The sequence below is a fragment of the Cuculus canorus genome, chromosome 9 (assembly GCF_017976375.1).
Source record: "Cuculus canorus isolate bCucCan1 chromosome 9, bCucCan1.pri, whole genome shotgun sequence".
Classification (NCBI taxonomy): domain Eukaryota; kingdom Metazoa; phylum Chordata; class Aves; order Cuculiformes; family Cuculidae; genus Cuculus; species Cuculus canorus.
The window spans coordinates 16,013,304-16,035,649 of NC_071409.1; the positions used below are offsets into that span (position 1 = coordinate 16,013,304).

At 53.0% G+C, this 22,346-nt stretch overlaps 1 long non-coding RNA gene across 1 annotated transcript; it reads right to left on the minus strand.

The window, feature by feature from the left end:
• Positions 1 to 588: 588 nt before the first annotated feature.
• Positions 589 to 22,099, minus strand: LOC128853027 (uncharacterized). The gene is made up of 3 exons (XR_008451252.1): positions 14,343 to 22,099; positions 9,073 to 14,259; positions 589 to 4,844 (listed from the first exon to the last, which is right to left on the minus strand). It is a non-coding gene; the product is annotated as an uncharacterized LOC128853027 (long non-coding RNA).
• Between the last annotated feature and the right edge of the window lie 247 nt (positions 22,100 to 22,346).

The following is a 22,346-nucleotide window of genomic DNA, read 5'->3' on the forward strand; positions in this document are numbered from 1 at the left end:
ATGGTAACTGCCATGAAGCATGCCCAAAGTCACCCAGGCACTGGTGTCAGAGCACCAGTCCAGCTTTCAGCCAGGTCAGCTCCCTCTCTTGCTTCTGCAGCATCCATCCTCTCCACTGTGGTGCTGGTCAGGTTTGTCCTGCAGAACCTCCTTGTTTCCAGAGACCAACTAAACTGCTGTGTTAGGAGAAGGGGGACCTGGAAACCTGAGAGCAGGCGCAGCTGCCTCTGACGTTCTCCCTGTCCTCAGGGCGCTGGGCCATGTTTGCGTTGGCCTGCCTCCGCCCCAGCAGCTGCTCAGATGTGCTGGTGATAACACGATTCACAGCAAATTGGTTAATACTTTCACAGCAAGCAGGACACACTGGGGGCTGAAGCCACTTCCCCACGATGGCCACCCTAGTCCCCTCGGCCTGCGAAGCGCTGTGTGCTCTTGCGGACGCTGCTTCCATGTAGGTCTCCCTTGGCTGGGATCAGGGGAGAGACTTCTGTCTCAGTGATGGCATGGTTCAGTGCCTGCACTTGCAGCTGATTTAAAGCAATGCCCAAGTTTACAGAGAATTAACCAGATGAAGGAACATTATTTTTCTTTATTAGGTTAAGGGGTAAGCAAATACAATCAATCTTGTCATGTATCACAAGATGTCAGCAACTTCCCACCTCAGCCAGAAAATTACTGGCTCCTAAGTGGGTTGTGGAATTACATTCATAACCACAGAAAACAAATATATACATGTATATTTTAATGAAAACACTAAAGGTCACAACATCATATTATCATCAGAAATAGATTACTTCTCAGCTAATTTAATCAATGACCAAACCCAAGCCACAGAAGAACCCTACCTGGAGGAAGATGCAGCCCGCATGGCAAGAACGAGGTATTGGTGATGTGATCTGCAAGGGATAGGGCCAGCAAATACAATACCAAACCCTAGCTTAAGCTGGTGTCCAAGGGGAGCTTCTCCCCAGCCCTGATGCAGCTGGGTACAGCTGTGGCGCAGTGCTCTGCCCTGCCATCTTGCATTGTGCCAGCTCGGACTCACTTTAGCTTCTCTGATTAACAGCTTCCTAATTCAATTGCTCTCATCCTCATCCTTCTCTCACCCTTGCTGGTGCAGATAACCTCACTGAGCTTCTCTTGGAGATTTACCAGCAGGAGGGAGCCCATTAACTGATCTAAGCTTCAGAGTCACTAATCAAAGCTAATAAATTAACCAAGTGGGTGTTGATTTCCAATCTGAACCTTTAGGAGGAGGAACAAGACCTCCTTTCACCTGTGCCTTGTCTCTTCCATCCCACTATGGTTCCCTGCCCCAGCAGTGCAGGGTGTTCCCCACTCTCCTTGTTCCTTGCTCAGACCCACCTGGCTCAGAGCTCAGAGCCAGGTGGGACCGAGGCGAGAGGAGAGCCCTTTCGAGCCAGAAAAACAAAAATAATCATTGCAATAACGGCTAGTAAGAGCCCAAGCTGCCTGCCGAGATCATGAGCCGCTCAAAGAGCCCAAAGAGCTGTGAGCATGAAAGTCAGCTGGCAAGTGTGGGGCTGCCTGCAGTGGTGGCAGGGCAGAGGGCAGGGGACAGGCAGAGGGCAGGGGATGTGGCGAGGTGAGGAGGAGTGTGGGGCCGAAGGCTTTCCTGCCTGGCAGGATGAGAGATGTCGCCCAGCAGGGCCAGTCTCACCATCGCAGGCACGGTGCCACAAAGGAAGCTGTGTGTGCCGTGCAGCCGGAGGGCTGCTTCTGCCCGCTGTCTGACCCAGCCTCAACGCTGCTCTCCCCCTGGTCTGTGCTGCGAGGTCAGCCGAGCCACAGTTTATCCAGTACCAGGCTGTTTGTGTTGCTAAACACAAACTTGTGCTCTCCTTGCCCAGCAAGGGACAGATCCGAATCACTCCCTTGGCAGCACCAGGCTGAGTCTCTTCTGCAGCTTTGGGGCCCCAGATCCGCTGTGTCCACACATCACAGAAAAATCCAAAATGCAAAAACGTTAGGTAACACTCAGCAAAGTCCCCTGGAATGCAGGCAGCAGGAGGAGGGGGGTGGCCTGGACAAGCCCTGCAGGCCTTGTGCAGGAACGTGGCAGGGTTTTCCCACTCCAGAAATGTGCACATTCCAGAAGCTGATGTGCAGGGTGGGTGCCGAAGGTGATGTGTCCCACTGCCACCATGCGCTTGTGGCTGAGCTGGCTGGTGCCGTGGTGGAGCAAGATTGAGCCTTGCCCTGGGGATACTGGGAGGCAGATGGTCTTGGAGGCATATCCTTCCTGGAGATAATTCGCACACAAACCTGGAGATGCCTGTCATCCCCACCCGGGTCACTGTCTGTCCTCATCCCACCCATGTGCTCACAGATGCAGCAAGGTCTCTGTCACCCCCATCATCCCATTGCAGGGACAGACCATGTTTCTCAGCCTGCAGACAGCAGTATTTCCCCAGCATTAACTCTCCAAATCTGCCCAGAGAGCGAAACTTCTCACCCCGGGGTGCACAGGCAGCCTGAGTCCTGGCTGGCAAAGCCACTGCTATGCTTCAGATCTCGGGCTGGCACCCAGACAGTGATGACAGGTACCATAAAACACATCCGCACGAGCAGATGCGTGGCAGTGCTGAGGACTGCCTTGCTGGCTGGCTGCATCCTCCAAAGAGTACTTTCCTCAATTGAGAAAGTGACTGTTGTTTCCCTGCCTGCCCAAGGCTCCTCCAGTGGAGCCAGGAGCTCTGGCAGATCCCTCACCGATTGCAGGGAAGCTGTGTAAGGCTCAGAGCTGTGAAAATGGCACTCCGTTACTGAGGTCACTTCACTCGCCATGTGCCCAGACAATGCAGGCTGGCAGCTGCTGTGCACATGCTGATGCTCACCAGGACCCGCAGCAGGATGCTGCCTGTGTTTCCTGCCTGGCGCTTGCCTGCACCACCCACTGCCTGTCAGACGCTGATGGCTCAAGTGTGCTCTACTCAGGGGCAGGTGTGCAAGCCAGAGGCATGCAGCACAGCATTCACACCACACAGCGTGCCAGGGGAAGCCGAAACACATGCAGGCACAGACACATGCGGCACACAGTCCACTGCACTTGGTGGCACGTGCTTCAAGCCAAACTCCTTCATCTAAACCCAGCGCTTTCAGTTGAACCCAAATACCCTTAAATACAAAACAAAAAACTCAAACAAAAAAACAGCAGTGTGGCTTTTTCAGCAGGGCACGGGAATGCACGCGTGCAGGAGGACTGCGGTGAGCTGGCTGTGCCTGGTGCTGCAGGCACCCTGCATTCTCAGCTGTGGCGTGCTGCCTCGGTGCGGGGGCAGGCAGCCTGAGCCCGCCCTGATTCATCTTCCCTCCAAATTGTGAATGAACGAACTTTCTCCCAGAATAAATAACAATTGCTCAGAAGTTATTTTAGGGCTGGTCTCAGTCGCTGGAGTTTCCGCGCCTGCCGAGGCCCATCACATTGTTTTCTGCTGCTTTCCTTGGCACAACCCCAACTCAGGGTTCATAAGTTATTACTATAAAAGTCGAATTGCTTTGAGGGGGGGAGACTGGGGAGGCAGAATCAGGGTAGAGAGAGAGGATGGGATTCCTGGAAAGTCTCCAGCCTGGGATAATTGGAGCTGCGCAGGGTTGGACTGGTCCCTGCTGTGCTTGTGGGAGCCTTTCACCTGGCCCATGGCCAGCGAGAGACGGGGCGAGGTGGAGGGCTAGGGCGTTGCAGGCACATTCCCCTGGAAATGTGCTGGGTACTGCTGGGGCTTGGTGTGCTGGAGGCATCTTGAAGGTGCTCCAGGCTCAGTCCCTGCTATCTCCTGGAGAGCTCCTGTGCCCTTTATCCTCTTCCTTTTGCCCCCTTCAACCTGCTGTCACCCTGCTTCCATTTAATGCTGGTTATTTCCCCATCTATAGCACTAATTTCTTTCCTGCCTTGGCACTGAGGACCACCCTTAAGCCCTGAGGCATTAACGTTTCATTTCTCTTCTAAAACTTCCTCTTTCGGTGTTTGCCACTACAGCTCTTGGTAAATTTTGGCCATCCCTAAAAGCAAACGTCCTGCTCCTTCACACCATGCATCACACTCAGTTTCAGCAAAGCTGATGACAAGATGCCAGTCCCCACCCCGCAGCTCCTCCCTCCATCCTTCAGATCTGTTTCCAACTCCCTCTGCAGCCAGGGCTTGCCCTGGACCTTACCCAGTGCAGCAGGGCAGGAGCAGCTCCACGGCATGGGAACCTTGGTGGGGACAGGGGCACAGGGTCACCTCCATGACCACATGGGACTACACCCTGGCTGCTGTGTCCCACGTCCTTCAACCTAAACTTTATGCTTTTTCCTTCCTTTTTAAAATGATTTCTGTGAAATGATCATGCTGATGCGTCCGTGCAAAGTCATTAGGATTCAGTTTGCTCTCTTCTTCCCTCCAGGCTGCTGTATGTTTATTATTCCCATTATTTAAGGCTAACCTTATAGTAATGACCAGCAAACTCCTGGCAGACAGAGCCCCTGCTGTGCCAGCCCCTCCAACCCACAGCTTGGATACCTAACCTGGGGCTCCCTCCATCCCCCAAACGCAATACCTCAAAGCCACAGCGACACACGGTGCTGGGGAGCCGCTGTGTATGCCCCGCAGGTGGGACTCTTGGACTGGGAGCAAGCAGGAACACAGCCAGCAGATAAGATGTGGTTGAGCTTTGATTCGTGCAGCTGGTATGCCTGGAGCAAAATCATCAAATGCAGGTATCCGCTCGGTGAGATGTCTGCTGGGCAGTGTTAGGCAGTAAGGCTTCGGGGGGACAAGGAGCAGCAACAGGAGGGTGCCTGGCAGCGAGGCACGGCAGCAGACGTGACCTGCAGAGGCACTTCAAAGAGAACATCTCCGTGGCATCACTGCTGGGAAAAGCCTGGTGCTTTGGTTCCGCTGGCACTCCAGCCTGGCTCAGCCATGCCAGCACAGTGCGTCCACACTCCCCACTCTGCCCCACCACCCGCCAGGGTGATGGGATGCTGTACTACCTGTGATTCTCAGTGTGAGCAAACATAAAAGCATTAAGTACAAAGAAGTGAAATGTAGGAAAGCAGAGCAAGCAAGGTGCATTTTGGCTACCGTGGCAGCTCGGAGACAGGCAAGGCACCCTGCGGCACACACCAGGGACCTCACTGCCTTGCAGTCTACAGGAAACCCCTGGCCCAGGGCTGTAAGGCTGTTGTTCCACATAAGCAACTCTGATTCTTGCAGATTAAAACCAGGAGAAAGCACCCCTGGGTCCACATCCAGCCAGGCCAGTGGCCGAGGTGGGCTCCTGGCTCCTTCACATCCTTTTTCAGCCAAACCCTTCCTTTTGATCCCCTGCTGCCTGTGAGCCCATGCAGACCCTCCACCACCACTCTCCCTTGATAGCCGCCCACCAGGCAGGGCTAGTTCCTTCCCTAATGGATCTGGCAGCTGCTTGCTGTGCTGAGCAGGGTTTTGGTTTCCCTGCACTGAGGTTTTCTTGCACAGCCTGCTGCAAAGCGAGAGCTGCGGCCAGGCAGCAGTAATGCTCCCCTCACCCTGGCACGGCTGCTTTGCCAATGGGTCATTCTGCCAGTACCCTTGCAGGCAGTCACCGGCTCACCAGGGACAGGAAGGAAGAAATAGAGTCACAGGAATCAGATTATGAACTGAGTAATATCACATGCGGAAGAGCCTGTGGGGAAGGGGCTTCCAGGGTTATTTATGCCCAACGAAACTTGCAATTAATTTGCAAAGGAAGTCGCTCGGCATTAAGAAGCCCTCCAGGCAGATCCTAGACCCAGGGACACACATCACATTATTTTCTCGTTTAAAAACCATTGCGGTGGTGAAGGGGGCTGCTCCCCCTGGGCTAAGAAGGGGGCTGGGAAAGGGGGAAGCCAGCTCCGGAGGGGCAGGCATGTTTAGAGAGAGAGAGGGAGCAGAAATTAACCTTGGAAAGCATTCAAATTAGTCTGTGTAATAAGAGACCCACTTCTCTGGGTAAATTTGTTAGGATTAGGGCTCACTGAGCTGTTGAGGAGAATTTGGCGTGGCTCAGAGCCAGGGCGAAATGAAGCTCCTGGCTTGGTCGGCTGCGGGAAAGTCCAGGCTAATGGGCTTTGGTTCAAACTTTGATAGGAAAAAAATCCAGGAACAAAGACACTAATTCTTCCAAAAGCCCCAAAATCTCAGTTTATCCATTTCTGTTTATGTTCATTCATAATAGATATACACAGCTGTTCTTATCATTCATATTCAAATTCCATATGCATCTTTAGCAGTTATTACTCCTGCCTCAAAATGAAAAAAGGCAAGCCATGTGGAAGATTAAACAAAAAGCAACCTGCCTTGGGGTGTGAATTCTCCAGGTATCCACGTCCAAGCTCAGGTCCTTGCACAGGGGTCCGGCCTCAGGACAGCAGAGGAGTCTGTTGCCAGCCTGGGCTGGGTGTTTCAGGGACTAATTTCAGGGCCTTTGTCTTCAGCTATAGCTTTTTTGGCTGCTGTGGCCCTGTCTGCTCTGCTCCCTCTGCCCTGGGTAGCGAGGGGGCTGCCTGCGGTTTGTCCCATGTCACTACTCCCACCACCTGCTGGTGAGGGCATGGCTTGCTCCAGTGATGCTCTGCAAACCAGAGAGGGGTGGACAAACCCAACCTGCTTCCCAGGGCCAGGATAGCTACATTTGCACTGCTCTGGGTGAGTGGAAAGCAACGTTTCCAAATTCAGTGGTTTTAAGCTAAAAAAATAAAAATAATTGGTTTTTAAGTTTATTTGGTCTTCTTTTTTAAAAAGTTTCCCTGTCTCACATTCTGAAGGATCTTCTGTTGCTTTCTTTAAAACTTATCCCTGGACTCCAGGCTAAGGGCAAACCCAAGACATCTAAACCTGGATATCTGACAGAATATTTGCATCTTTAAACCTTACTTCTTGATCCCCAGAGGTTGCTCTATAAGACAAATCTAGTGCTGTTGAGTAAAGCTCATTAGCAAGAACTAGCTGCTAGAATGAGCAGCAGGAGCACAGATACTTAAAAGTGTCGTCACTAGGTTTCGGAGTTAATCCTGCTGAGAAGTTCCCCTCTAACTCCACGTTGTTTTTCTGCACATCCAGAGGTGCTAGAGACTTTGCTATTGATTCTTTGGATTATTAGGGGATGGCTGAGATTCCATCTGGATGTGCAACTCGTGGTGCCTTGCTGCAGAGAGCAGGAGCAGCAGCAGAAGGATCAAGCTACTGCAATATTCCCTGAACCTCCTCTTCCTCATCTCTGTACAGTGCCCAGGCAAGACATGGGCTCTGCCGTCCTGTGGCACAAACTATTTCTGAGCTCTTGCAGGCAGCTCTTGCCCTGGTCCCGGGACCAGAAGGGGGGTGACACACCCCGCAGAGCGGCGTGCTGCTGCTATATTTACATTCCAGTGTAAATTGGCTTCTCCTCTTGTCTCTCATGTGTCCTGTCCCCGTCCCCTCCTGCTGTGCGTTTCCCCAACCACCGCAGCCCCTCTGTCTGGTCGAAATATCCTTTAATCGGGAGCTCATGTCTTCCAGCTGCAGCAGAAGGGGAGCAGCAGCCTGGGGACAGGGGACAACACAAGCTGTGTCCCAACCCCCCGCATGATGTGCCTCAACACGCTCCTTTAGTGCCTGGCAGGGGTGCACAGGGTGGTTCCAGCACCTACTCAGGGCACAGGTTTAGCGCTGAGCAGGGGTATCAGGACATGTCTCCTGGGACATCACCCCACACAGACAGATCCCCGGCTCACACAGCCCCACTGAGCACTTGAGTGACTGTGAGATGTGAAGGGGGGCACCATCCTGAGGCTGAACGACCCCCTCTGGGCTGCAGGAGGGGGGCTGGAAGAGTCTAAAGCAGGCTCACCCAGCCGTCTTTCATTTAATGAACAAACACAGAAAGACCTGGAAGTAATAAATCTAGAATTTGGACTACAAAACCAAACACGACTGCAGCTCCCCTTTAGAACGGGGAAGCAAGAGGAAGAGGATGGCCACAAAACCAGCCGGGGAGCACAGGCATCATGTCCCCTTCTGTAGCCACTCCTGGCAGCAGGACTGCCTGCTGATCGACCAAGATGCTTTAAAGGGGCCCTATTAGGGTGCTCTGGTCAAAAATGCAGCTCCAAAAAGCTGGCTGCACTCATTCTTTTGGGCTCTCAGTCACCACGCTTGAGGAATGCACAGAGCATCCTTGGAAACAGTTAGGTTTGGTAGGTACCAGGAAGAACAGTTGTCCCTTGTCCTCCTAGGAGCAGAGCTCAGGTTTGCAGAGGGTCCAGAGGGAGGACATATACCGTCCAGGTCTACGGCATCACCTGCACCCCACTCAAATGGTGCCAGCGTGTGCAGGCAGCCAGAGACCCCTCGGGGACTGTGGGCCGTGTATGCTGTACTGGCAGGGTGTATTGCTGCTCTGACACAGAGGTGCTGCTGTGCCATGGGGCTTCCCTGAGCTGCTCTGCCAGGGCACTTGGCCAGGTGGCCCTGGCGCTGCCCACTTGTGGGTGCAGAGCAGCATGGGACAGCCAGGATGACTTCCAACATCCCAGCAGCCCATGGAAAAACAGCTGGGAGCCACTAGACCACACTGCTGCAGGCTCCTGTTGGGTCTCCCCAGACTGACTGTCATCCTCCTACTGCCAAACCCTCCTTTTCCCTGTCTTGCACCAGGAGCTGACCTTGCATGTTGCTGAGCCAGCCCTGCAGAGACCGTCAGGCTCACTGCTGCCTTTTCATAAAGTGCAGCTGCAAGGATAGGCGCGCGCGGAGGCCATCAGGATTTCCCCCAAGATGACACAGCTGACTTTAGGAAGCCCTGATGCCTGGGCAGGAGAAGACATCCCACCCCAGAGCCTCAGGGCATCCCACCCACACCGGGCTGGAGACCCAGGGAGAAGGAGGATGGCAAGGTGACAGCACGGCCATTGGGCAATACAAGCTATTGATGGGATCACTGGCCAAGCACCCACCTCCCCGTGGTCACCCTGCCAGCAGTCCTAGCTTTCACCTTGGGAAAGGTACCGGGTGCGAGGTCAGGCTGGGCACCTACCGGCCTCCCTCCCCATGGCCCCACTCACCTGGCTGCCAGCCCGCCCTGGGGACCTGGGCATCTCCCCTTGCAGCCGGGGAAGCCGCAGCAGCGTCAGAGCCTCCTTCTCCTTCCAGCGCTTGGGCAAACTGCTATTTGTAAAACGAAGGTGAAAACATCAAATCAAACGGATGAGTCAGAGAAGTTCAAAAAAGGGGAGCACAGGGAGGGGGAGAAACAAGCTCTCCATCTCTCCTCCCACCTGCCAGCAGGCAGGGGAGCAGGCAGAGCCTCGCCTGCTTGCCAGCCCCTCACCGCTTCAAAGTGGGTGCAGATAGGATCTAGCAGCCAGGGAAGGCACCGAGCAAGCGCTTAGCGGGAATGGAGATGGCTTCCGATAAGTCAGCTCCCAGGTTTAAATTAACTAATGACTTCAGATGCTGCCGATAGTCTGCAGGGGATGGGGAGGAGTGATTTATGGAGAAAGATTAAACAGACTAATTAGGCCAGCCTCACGGTTTAGGAGTTTCCCAGCCTAGATGGGGCTGTGCCAGCGAGGACCCACTGTGCCCCAGCACGGTGGGAAGGGATGGGAAGCAATCCCAGGCCCCCTCTATACAGCCACAGACATCCTGGCAGCCCCTGTCCTCAGGAACACTGCTGCCACACGTGTCACCCTGGGGCACACAGGGGATCCTGCCATGCACCCCAGCCCTTGCCCACAGCTGCTCACTGTGGGGTACAAACATGGGATGCTTGCGGGCTCTCTCCTGCTGCGTGACCTGCACCTCTCTGTGCTCCCCAGACAGCAGTGATGGGGGAAGGCCTCTGCTCAGCCCATGCTGGGCTGCTTTATGGCCACTGTAAATCACAGCCTTGCTTCCAAGTCGAGCTAAATGCCTCTCATCTCCTAGGTGCTTTTCCTTCTAGGGGATCGTTTTTATTGTTCCTAGACAACAGCCTGCTGCTGTTAAAATGCAAAGCCATGACACGTGCGTGGCTCAGCTCTGCTTTGCACTTACCTGCTGGTGGGGTCATGGGGAAGGATGTGCCCACCACCTCACACTGCTCTCCACAGCCATCATGCACCATGACTGCCAGGTCTCCAGGTGGAGCGCAGTCACCGGGAAGTCAGCAAGACTTGTACCTAGGCTTTCCCAAATGCCAGTTACATACACCCTAAAGCCCAGCGATTTCCAGCAACTGCGTAAGCGCTGACCTCAGCCCCATGCTGTACTGACTCACTGCTTTCACGTGTAACGAGTTGCTATGGTCTCAGCCAGGAGAACTTTTTATCATGTTATGGGAAAACACTTGCAGTTCCTTTTCTCCAGGAGCCCTGGCTGAAATAAAAAGGCCTCCGCAGGCTTCAAAGTGGAAGGATTTTCATTGCTTCCCAGGCTGAGAACAAAGCACTATTGAGCATGGCAAACGGTTGTTGTCTCTGTCCCTTGATGTGCATCAGGCATCCCATCCTTGGAGCTCAGCGCTGGCATGGAGGGCCAGGTTCATGGGGAGCTGCAAACTAGTGTGAATGGAGATGGGCTGATCCTGCCCTCAGGCTGAACCAGAGGACTCCGAGATGGGTTTGCCCCTGTTGAATTGGCCAGGTTTCACCACAAGCTGCCAGGGTGGCCGTGGGCAAGGCAAGAAGGCGGCTGGTGGCTTGACCCAGGGGCTGGCAGCACCTCCCCGCCCACCCACACAGTACCTGCAAGACAGTGGGTCGCTGTCACAGTGAGTAATGCGGTTTTCAGCCGGGATTGTGTGCATGACTGTGTAAATAACACAGTTAGAGGTACCATGAAACCAGCTGTTTCCATGTTAAAATGGAAATTTAATGGAGTGACAAGCGGGAGCTACGGAGGATGCAGTGCGGGCTTCCTCCAGGAGCCCACACAAGCCACAGCTTAATGCTGGGGCACGAACTCACGATTGTGCCTAAAGCTCAGCCCGGGTGCTATGTTTGCCTGGACCCATGGAGGGAAGTGCGGGGCGTTCCTATTCCTTGCCCCAGGACACCCACAGGGAACCACAGCTCTACTTTCAGCTCACTGCCTCTGGCACCGCGATACGCTGGAGACAGGCAGTCGGGGACATTTCCCAGGTCCCTTCAGAGAAACAGAAGTCCCTTGTCACCGCTATCGGCATCAGGCTCCTGGGCTCTCCCCCTGCCCACACATGGATCTGGGACAGGATGCCTGCAGCCCTTTGTCAGCAGTGTGTGTGGACCGCCACGGAAGGGCTCTGCCTGGCATAGTGCCACCAGTCCCATCTGCTGGAAACGGGGTTTTGGGGGAAGGGACTGCTGCTCTCCCCGTGGCCCCTTCTCTCCCTCATGCAATGCAAAGAGCAGGGCCGAGCGGGGCTGCGGTGCTCCTATGAGTCCCTGTCTGTTCCCTGCATATCCTGTGTCACCAGCCCACACTCCAGTACCACCACCTCACCCCAGTTCCCTGGGAAACAAAAGGCCTTCGTGTCTGCTTGGAGCCAGAGGCAGGAAAGTTCACATGGGAAGAAAAAAGAAAAATAAAAAGGAAAATAAAATCAGAGGAAACTCTCAGCACCACGCAGCACTGCTAATGCCGCGCTGCTGCAGCCACCTGTGACCTGCTGAGCAATGCACAACGTCATTCACAAGCAATTACTCACCGTACAATATTTTCATTTCCCCAAACTGTTAATTAATTATTTAGGCATCTCTAGAAGTTACATGGGGGATGATCAAGCACTGCTCATCCCGACCCATCAGTCCAGGCTGCCCGAGTGCACACCGTGGGCCACTTTTAGGAAAAGCACCCCCATTCCAGTGATGCTCTGTACTGGTGCTGCCCATGCACCCAATCACAATCGTGGCATTGCAGAAGGCAGTAAGGCAAAATAATGGTACAAATGCTGCCCGATCAGGAGTAGGAGCTTTTTTTGCAGAGCTGGAAGAGTGAAGTTCACCTGTTCAATCTCTGTTGCCTCCCCCACAAGCCCTTTCCTCCCCTCTCCTCTGCCTCCCTGCAACGTGCTCCAGGCACCTGCCTGCTGCCAAAACCACTGAGAAATTCGGCTCTGATTTGTAACGCGTGAAGGTAATGCACTGCTGGAGCAAACCACTGCCTCAAGTCTCAGGCTAACCTTGGCTATATGCTAATGAACACAGGGCTGGGGCATCTAAAATCTCCAGAGAAAGTCCAGGCTGTGGCTAGTCAGCATGCAGCCGCCCAACAGGGAGAGCTCTGGCTACTGCCAACTGCAGCTGTGAAACTTCGGGAGGGTAAAACTGATCCCCAAAAGAACAGCCCTCTCCAACACACACATGGGCTCAAGGCATCTCATCGACTCTTCCCAGTTTCCCGAAGCAAGGTACCACTTGACATCCTGCACTAGGGCTAAAGGGTGGGAGCTGGAGGCTCCTGAACTCAGGCAAGCCCCAGGCAAGGAGTTTTCCCAGCTACTACAAGAAGCTTCTTTAATCCTGCAGATAAATGTATTGAGCATGGAGGAACATAGGGATAAAAAGCACTTACTGAGAAAACTTTAGAAGGACATGAGTTCTTTCCTAAAATCACCCTTCCCTGCAGTGCAGGACCTCTGGCTTGCATGATTGCTGAAGGAAGTGGGAGCTAATGGTGGAACTGGGGAGCTAGTGCTGGCCTGCACCACAGGGCTCTCTGCCTCAGAGCTAAGGATGAAGGCTGTGTTTTAAAGCAAGGGATGGGAAGCCCTGCTCCCAGCTCTCCATTTCTCTTTGGAACAGCCAGCAGGTTGCCAATACCCAGGTGAGACACTGGTCCTGCAGGATGACAGAGGAGCTTCTGGGGCTTTCAGCTCATCTGTAAAACCTCCTTGTCTCTTCCCTCCCTCACTCCTCCCTGCAGTCTTACGCTGAGTTTATCACCTCTGCTGCAAACTCATCTTGGGACTTACCTTGGCTGGGCTCCAGGCTGCGTGGGGCCCTGGTGGGGGTCAGCCTTGCCAGCCACTGTGGACCCCTCCTCTCTAGTAAAGCCAGCAATCACCCTAAACAGCCTCCCGCCCACTTGGCCATGGGTCTCTCCCAACACTTTGCCCTCTCCCAATTCCCCAGCTCAGCCCCTCACATGGCTTCACTTGCTGGCAAAGGCTCCCAATGCCCCAGCATCCACCTCATGGGGCAAAGCCCCTGGTTGCTTGCAACCAATCACAACACCCCTCTCAGATCTAAGGACCATCACCAGCTTCCCCTGTTTCCAGCTCCTGAGTAATGTTCAAATCCTCTTGCTTACAGCTTTACAGCTGCCTGACATCTCTAGTCCCCACCCCAGCCTGCCACGTCCATGGCATTCCCAGCATGTCCAGCCAGCTGGCAGTGCCTCTTTCTCTTCCAGTCCCTGCAAGGAAACATAGACTGTTCTGAGACAAAAAAATTCCTCCCTAGGGGACTTTTCTGGTGTTCCTTGCCCGGGTCAGCCGCTTTGACCTCTCTGCCAGCCCTGCAGCCCCTTGCTCCTGCAAGGGCAGCGTCAGTGAAGGTGAGTCCCACACACAGGGCCAGCCCAGGACCCCACGAGCCCAGCACCCTCCCGGCTGAAAGGGCTCAGTTGACCTTCTACCTTATGAAGGACTTTTCCTGTGCCAAAGGATGGGGCAGAAAGAGTTGAAGGGTGGAGGCAAGGATAGAGCAGGGAGTCACACGAATCTGAGCCTGGGCACCGAGACCTGTGTGCTTAGCCACTGCAATTTCAGGTGACAACCCCTTCCCTGGGGAAAGCACTCAGCCCATTTTGGCTGCTGCTGAACTTGGTGGAGCACCTCACCCCCGCTTGAAGGTTTAGGCAATTAGACCTTTTCCACAACACATGACTCCCCCCTCATTGGTCCCTCTGATGTCTCAGCGATGAAAGCTGAGATGAGCCCCAGAGGGAGGGACTCCCCATAACAGAGAGGGAGTTCACAGACATCACCACAGCTCTGGCTTCCCCTCCTTCATCCCAAGCCCCAGCCGTGCATCGTGCAGATCTTTGCCTGCAGCGGGGCCTCAAATCTAGAGAAACACTCACTTTTTTGTCAGGGCTGGTCTCCTCATGTTTATTTCCCTTTGCTGTGCGAGCAATTTCCCCTTCCCACACAGGGAGCGATGGCCCATAGCTGTATCAATCGTGGCTGCGGGGATGGGGCCAGCCCTTCCCCAGGTCTGCAGAGCCAGGCAGGGACGAGCGCCCGCGCGGCCGTATCTCATCTGCCGGCATGCAGCACGCCGCCGCGCCTGCAGGAAACATATGTCACTGGTTAAACAGATCGTGAAAGCTTCAACCACTTCCTTATGGTGGAGCTGGGCTGAATTCGTACCAACAACCGGAGTCTCTCCTGCACCTCTTCCTGCAAGCAGGACCAGCCCTTGCCCCCACGGGGTCGTTCTTGGCCTCTGGGCTCCTCTTACCCTATAGAGATGGGGCAGCTCCACGTCGAGCTGTGAAAAACATCCAGAATTGTTAAGTCCCCAAGACACTCCCCTCCACCCACAAACCTGCCCAATGGGGAGCTTCAGAATGGAGAAAGGCTTCCCAAAATCTATGGTCCACCCCTGGATTCTCTCCAGCAAATAACACCCAGAGTCTCGTGCACAGCTGCTGTGGCCAGGGCACCCTGCGCCTGCTGGCAACATGAAGCCAGAGCCCAATAATAGCTTCATGGGTCCCCAGCACCTTGCTGTCCCCTGGGGCATTCTTGCAGGAGCTCAGCACGTTTTGTGGGTGCAGGCTGCGCATGGAGGAAGGGATCCCCTTGGCTCTGCCTGTCCCCGAGGAGATTCAGGCAAAGCTTTCTTGGGGTGTCTCCCAGGGATCTGCAGCATCTCCCAAAACAATCTGCTCTGGAGGGATGTTAATCACAGTCTCTCCTCCTCCGCTGATGGGGTTATGAAAGATCCTAGTGCCAATAAAGCAGGCAGCTGTGGCCGGATTCTCCCCCTGCACTCCATCCCCCGTGGCAGAGGCTTGGGGCTGCCTGGCCAGGATGTCTGCCCAGGCAAGTCCTTCCTTCCGCAGACGTGGGTAGGTGTTGGTGAGAGGATGCATCACCACAGTGTCTCCACCGTTACGATCAGCTTTCTCCCGTGGGCTGGAAGTTGCTTTTTTTGGAAGAGAGGAAAGAAGAAAAGCTCACGTGGGCTTTAGTGATGAGACTGACAGTTACCATCATCTGAGCTCGGCAATGGAGAAAAGCTGCCAGGCCAGGCGAGCCTGGCCGTGAGTGCTACTGCAATGGCAGACCACACACCAAAGAACTCGCTTGGCTTCTCTGCTGCCGCTCTGCCTTGCCCAGGGGTATTATCAGCTCCCCCTGCCTGCCCGCAGCCTCCGGCAACCTCTGCAACATCGCTCTGCTGGGGTGGAGGGGAACACTTGACAATAACATCTTCCTTATGTGCCTGAAACGGCAGCCAAAATCCCAGGCCTTCCTTAGGATTGCATTTCAGCAAAATCCCCACAGCCTCACAAAAGGGTAGAGCAAGACAACAGTGTTATTTCTGCAAATACAAACACCCACAGAGATCCCTGCCTGCTTCAGGCGCTGGAGATGAGGGCAGGTAGGCTGGTGCCACATCTGTGCATCTCTCACCTCTGTAAGCTCTGCTCACCAAGACGTCACCAGCCATAACAGCCAGTTTGCTTGGGACGGTTCTCCTTCCTCCCTGCTTGGAAGGAATTTTGCTCCCAGCATTGCATCGCTGAGAGCGGCGCCCACTCCTCACTGTGGGATCATGTTTGTTTTGGGATCCGGATTTCCCTCTGTTTCTTCTCTGCACAATCATTTTCCTTAGCTTCTCCCCTATGGTAGCCAGCTGGGTCATCCCTTCTGCTTGCAAAGGAGAAGGACCAAATCCCTGCTTGGTCTCACCATGTGATCCACCTGGATACCTTTGCCCAGGACTGCACTGTGTAAACAGTCCTGGTTCTGTCAGTATCGGCAAATCTGATCCCAGCTGAAGCAGTGCCTCCTGCAGCTCACTAATGAAGGCAGTACCCAACAGAAACATCCCTGCCCCACACCCTGTAGGCTGGCTCTGGAATGCTCTCCTCACTGGGTTGCTCTCCAAAACACACGGCAGGAAGCTGGTTCCCCGCCTGGCCACAGCCTTGCATGAATGGTGGGAGCCCTCACGGCTCTGCCAGATCTCATACTTGTACCCAGCAAGAGGCAGGGTGGCTGCAGCCCTCTTCCACCCCCACACCCCCCATTCTGGACCCCAAAATTCTCAGGGTGCGGTTTGCCTCCCACCCATGGCTGCTGCTTTGCTGGTGGCCAAGCAAGTGCTGCAGAAGCCAGGGCAGCAGCACCTGGCCCACACCAGGGCAACCACCTTCCATAGCAGGAAGGGTTTCGGTGGAAAATCACGCAAAGGCACAAGACTGTTCACACAGTCGGTTGCTGCTGCTTTGGTTGGTATTCCTGAGAAACACACCTTCAACTCTGGATCATCTGCTCCCTTTTATTTCCAGTGCCCGGGAACCATCTCCCTACCACAGCACCTCTCGCCTATCAGGGTCGAGTGCCCAAACACACAGGTAATTTGTTCAAATTAAACCAATTTTATGGGAAAGAGGAGATGCATACTCACTACCCATACCAAATTTGTTACATTCCTTATGACCTACTCCAGCCACATAGCTCCTCACAATATTAAATGACTCCCATTGCTGTTTCCCAGGCTGGGTCTCCAAAATCCTTTTTGGGCCGAACCCTCCATCCTTCCCCATCCATCCAAGGCTCCAGTCCCTGGAATTTACCAACGCTTAAAAATATTTTACACATCCCTGTAAAATCACACACATTTAAAGCCAGTTAAGGCCTGAATTATGTTTTAAGATGTTGTCCAATTTGTAAGCATCATAAAATGCTGAAATAAGTTATCTTAGAAATAACCACAGGGAAATTACAGTCCTGACTTGTAGCCGAGGAGGCCGTGACTGAGGTGCACCAGCAAACAGCTCTTCCTGTGACAGATAAAGCCAGTGAGCAGGAGGGCCGCCGGGGCTTTCAGAGGCTGTATTTTAGCCATCGAATTTGCTGTAGTCTGTGGCAGCTTTAAAGCAACTGTTACGTATCTCACCTTCTGCCACAGAACTTGGTTTGCTCCAAGCACACACTTGTCAGCAGCACGGGCAGAGCTGAGCCACGCTGCACCAGGAGACCCCCTCGGGTGCTGGGTGCCACTGGGCAGCACCAGCGAGGGATGGAGGAATGGGATGAGGAACATAGTGGGAGCATTGCACTGGTGAGCCCAAGAAGATGGGTGCCAGGATCCTCTGCTGCACGGGACCTGTTTGGAAGCGTGTGGGAAGCAGAACTTGGACTGACAGAGGGGAATAATACCCAGAGTCAGGCATGTAGGGGGGAATCCCCCCTGTGCAAAATTTCCCTGCTAAGCCATACCAGGGCTCAGTATCATGATTTGTGTTTTATCAGTGTAGACAAGGGGTGGGGAGAGGCTGAAGACCCTCAACAGCTCTGAGCACCAGCCAGCAGAGTGGCTGCTGCCTCCGAAGTCTCCACTTATTCATCTCTGCAAGGGACCACTGTACCCTGTAACTCAACTTTTCCCCCATCTTGCTTCATTTCCAGAAAGTGGAAGCACTCTGCTACAGTTTGATTTTCTTTTTTTCCTCTAAATTCCCCTTGTTTCCACTGCCAGCTTCCAGGGAGGGAGATGCACTTTGAAACAGGATGCACCAGCCCTCCTTCTCACAGAGACCTTGCTGGGATCTCAGCCACCCCGAGGGTCTCCTGTAGCACATCTGGGCCATTAGCTTTACACCACCTCCATGCAGGCTTTTGTGGAGGCGCATGTTGTGGAGGTGCAGAAAAGGGCGGTGAAATTAAACCACTCTGAGAAAGATGTGGAGCAGGACTCATGCCCACGAACAAGCCAGCCCCTGGCATGGTGGGAGCAGCCGGCTGCCTTCCCTGTGTTTCATACTCTCCCCATCTGTCTCCAATGCAAGGCAGGAGCCCAGCGTGGAAACCCGCTGATTCTTTCCAGAGCTGCAAAATGAAGCTTTTTCATCCCAAGGACTCAGGCTGCTCTGTACACTGCCCTCCTGCCTCCCTAAACTCCAACCAGATTTCACACTGAGTCTTCAAAGGGAAGGAGCCGGAGCAGCATCCCTGGCAGGCAGCACCGTGGGGACCAGCTGGCTGAGCCCTCCCAGGGCTCCTGGGGGGACAATGGGGCTACAGGTCCCCAGGGCAGGGTGGCAGGTTCCCATAGGAGAAAGGTGTTAACAAAGGCCAACCAAGCAGGCTGAGGCTCAGCTCCTGGCAGAGAATCAGAGAGACCATTTCTGTTTTGCTGCCAGGTTATCAGTGGATCCATCAAGCAATGCCTTTGGAGACACCAAATCTATCAGCTCTCCCATATGGATGCCATCCACCCTGAGCCATTTCCTGCCTAATCGGTATCAGCCCTGCTCCTCCCTCCTCAAAAATCACTCTTTACAGCCTGCCACAACTCTACAAATATTTTTACAACAGGTAAAAGAGGCAGAGAGTTCCCTGCCCCTCAAATCCCCCAGGGCGCTCACTGTGCACCATCGCTGCACCAACCGGGATGCAGGTGCAAGACCTCATCTTTGGGGTCTCTCATTATTTTGCACTTTGAATTTTCACCGTGGCTCTGCAAACACCCCAGTGGGTGCTGGAGGACTCGCAGGTATGCAGGAATAGGGATGTAGGTGGCATGGGCTGGACAGGACCTACCTGGTGCTAGGGCAGAGCCCAGGCCAGGGTGTGACTTATTTACCAGAAGAGGGTTTACCTTGCAAAGGTTTCTGTGCCTGATAGCCTGGGATTGTTTTGGCTTTCATGTGGTCTCTAATGAAAGAGAGTCTGGAACAGATGCAGATTTGAAAGAAAAGAGGAGGAGAAAATTTCTTAGCATAGGGTTTCGGTTCCCCTGCCCATAAACAGTGCTGACAGGGAGAGGCGGCAGTGATAAACACTGAGATAAGAGCCCAGCTAGACAGGTAATACGGCACAAAAGGTTTGTCTGGAAAAGCTTAGGCAAAAATCGCCACACACTGTTTAAAAAACACAAAACCTCAAGTCCTGGCCGGGGCAGGCAGCAGTGCTCGGGAATTCCCCCAGCTGCTCAGGCACAGGGTACCCCAGCAGGACGGGAAGGGTTTACCCCATCATTAAGTGCAGTTGGTTTTCCTGCCTAGCATCTGCCCAGGGCTGCTGCGGGAGCTCCTCGTGGAGCAGCTACTCCTGGCGAAGGTGCTCAGCATTCCCTCCACTGCCCCAAAATCATCTTGCTCTCTCCTCTGATGAGCTGTCACATATTCTTAGAGTTAAATATCGTCACCAATACACACTATTCAGGGGAAGAATTCCTCCTGCTTAAAGATTCATGGAAATCGGTGGTGGAGAGAAAGACAGTTTTCCCCTCCTCATGGTCAGAATTCTCTGTGGAGTAGGATAATTTCTGATAACAATAAACAGCACCTTGGCCCCAGGATTATCCCACCAGTGGTGCCATTCCCAGGTTTCCAGGATTCAGGAAGCATAAATCCTAAAGCCTTGAATAAAGAGCATAAATGTTTTAAATCAGGAACAGCACGTATAAATTGTGCAGAACTTTATAAAAGCTACAGAAAATACAGCCCTGCCGCGCGAGCAGCGTAAACCTTACACAACAGCCTGGATGATTCACGGCAGCGAAGAGGCATGAATCACGCGGCAGCGAGCGAAACAGGTTTCTACCTTGTACCTTTAATGTAGAGACAGCCCAGCTTCAGCCGGGATCTTATCAGCTCCATCCTCCCTCCTTGGCACCAGTGCATGACTTGACTTGCCGGCATTGCCAGGGTTCAACGGGAAGAGCCGGGGCAGGCAAAGGCATTGCAGAAGAAGTGAGGAGGGTTTCTTTTAAACCAGCTTATGCCTAGCAGAGACAGCAGAGGGATGCCTATTATTTTCAGGTGATAACAATGAAGTATTTCTACAAAGAGCAATGCCAAAGGAGCAAAGATTGTATGAGTCCGTCCAGCACAAAGCTTCTGTAGTTGAAAAGGAAACACCCAAAGGCTCTGACGGCTCTTACTCGCCAAGTGACCTGGCTGCTAACAAAAGAGCCAGCAAGGGAAATTGTCTGCTCTCCAGCAGGCGTAAAGACATGTCTCTTTTTAAGGCTGCAAGAATTGAAACGGTGGTTAGAGATGAAGGTTCTTATAAAAAGCTGAATTTTAAAACGTGTAAATTAACTAAGTAAGAAGGGGATGAGCTGTCCTGGCTTCCTAAAAGGAAGTTCGTGCCTCTAATCAGCTAGGATGCTTTTTCCCATCATCAGGAGGGCAAAGTAAGGAGAACTACTTGACATAATGTGTTTAGGGTTTCAAAGCTCTCTGACAAGGTCCCATACAAGAGGCTATTAGGGGAATTAAACGTTTGCAAAGTAAATGGAAAAAGTAACTCTAACGGTTGGAAACAGAGGCAAACCAGCATCTATTAATGAGAGCTACCTTCCAGAAGGCTACGGTACTCATGGGGAGGCTCCCTAAGTTTTCGTGTTAATGCCGGTGGTTAAAGAGATGCATTAATGATCTGGAAAAGGAGAATGAAAAATGTCATAAGAAAAATCTGGCAGAGGACCCAAATTGTGCAGAGCGTTCGGAACAAGAGAAGACTACAGGGAACTTCAAAAGGCCTGAAGAGAGCTTGATGGATGGGCCAGTCAATGGCGGATGAAATCCAAAGTAGACAAATGTGTAGTCATGCACGCTGCGAGGAACAGGCCCCACTAATTCAAACAAAATGTTAAAACACAAAGGAGTGGGAGAGATAACAGGCAAAATGCTCTAACGCCAATACCTTCATTGAAAGCATGGAGGATCCTCATCAAGGATGTTGTGCTCTGTCCTGGTTGCTTCACCTCATAATGGCACTTTTAAGCCCACTTTCCCCTGACAGGAGCCCAGAGGCAGCCCAGGCAGACTCCGCCCATCGTTAGACACTGAGATGAGCGCAGACAGAGAAGGTTCACCACGTGAGACAGATGTCCTCCAGCAGGAACTACTGAGCCAGAGCCTGATTTGGGGGGCTAGGACTGCCCTCAGTGGGACCGTCCCCATTGCTGGGCAGCCCAGGGCGAGCAGGGGCCTCATGAGGAGCAGATGGGGAACACCGAGTGAAAATGATGTCGAGGAGGCAATCCATGCACAGCAAAGAGCTAGGAACAGAGAGCTCGTCCCTGCAGAGGAAAGTGGGTAAATATATCTGAAGGGCCCCACGAGGTTTCTCCAGCCATTCACAACTTTGTCAATAGCTACTTTTCTGCAAATAAATTCAATATTTATTTCCAACAAGTGGCTGGAGGGAGGGAGAGAAAGGAAAGACACTTATTGAATAATTGCGCAGCCCTCAAGAAAAACCATAAATTACCCAGCTCTATATCTGTCACTATAATTTCCAGCCAAAGTCCTAATGAATCTTTCCCAACAATAGTATAAGGACAGGTCTGCAAGTGTATTGAACCGTTTAAGCACTTGGGTAAGCAAAGCAGAGGCATTAATAACCGCCACAAGACATCGCACACTGCAGCGGGGACTGAGCATCTTGGGTTGCCTTTGCTCCATGGCCTCTGTCACAGCCCACCTTGCCCCAGCACAAGACAAGGGCAACTCTGGGGGTCACCAGCCCGAAAGAGCAACTGGAGGCATACATAGTTCAAAGGTTTTGACAATTATAGGTAAGAAAACTCAACAGCAGAAAGGCACCTCTAATGGAAACTGGTGCTCAAGGTACATCTGTTTATGGGTGGGAGAGAGGCAACGGCTTTGCTGGTTGGCCCTGTAGTTTTGCTCCACAAAGCAACAGAAGATGAGAAGCTTGTCCACACAATGAATCATTTTTCACCTACAGGCTTCAGTCCATCATGTTAACATAAGGGCAGATAAAAAATACAGGCAATTCATTTTCGCCAGACAGTAAGAAAACAGTGAAAATTACTTCCATGGACTGCATTTCCAAGAAGTGTTTCTTAATTCAAGCACATGTCTTTAGAATCATAGAATCACTAGGTTGAAAAGGACCCACTGGTTCATCGAGTCCAACCATTCCTAACAATCCCTAAACCATGCCCCTCAGCACCTCATCCACCCATGCCTTAAACATCTCCAGGGAAGGTGACTCAACCACCTCCCTGGGCAGCCTGTTCCAGTGCCCAATGACCCTTTCCGTGAAAAATTTTTTCCTGATATCCAGCCTGAACCTCTCCTGGTGGAGCTTGAGGCCATTCCCTCTTGTCCCGTTCCCTGTCACTTGGGAGAAGAGGCCAGCTCCCTCCTCTCCACA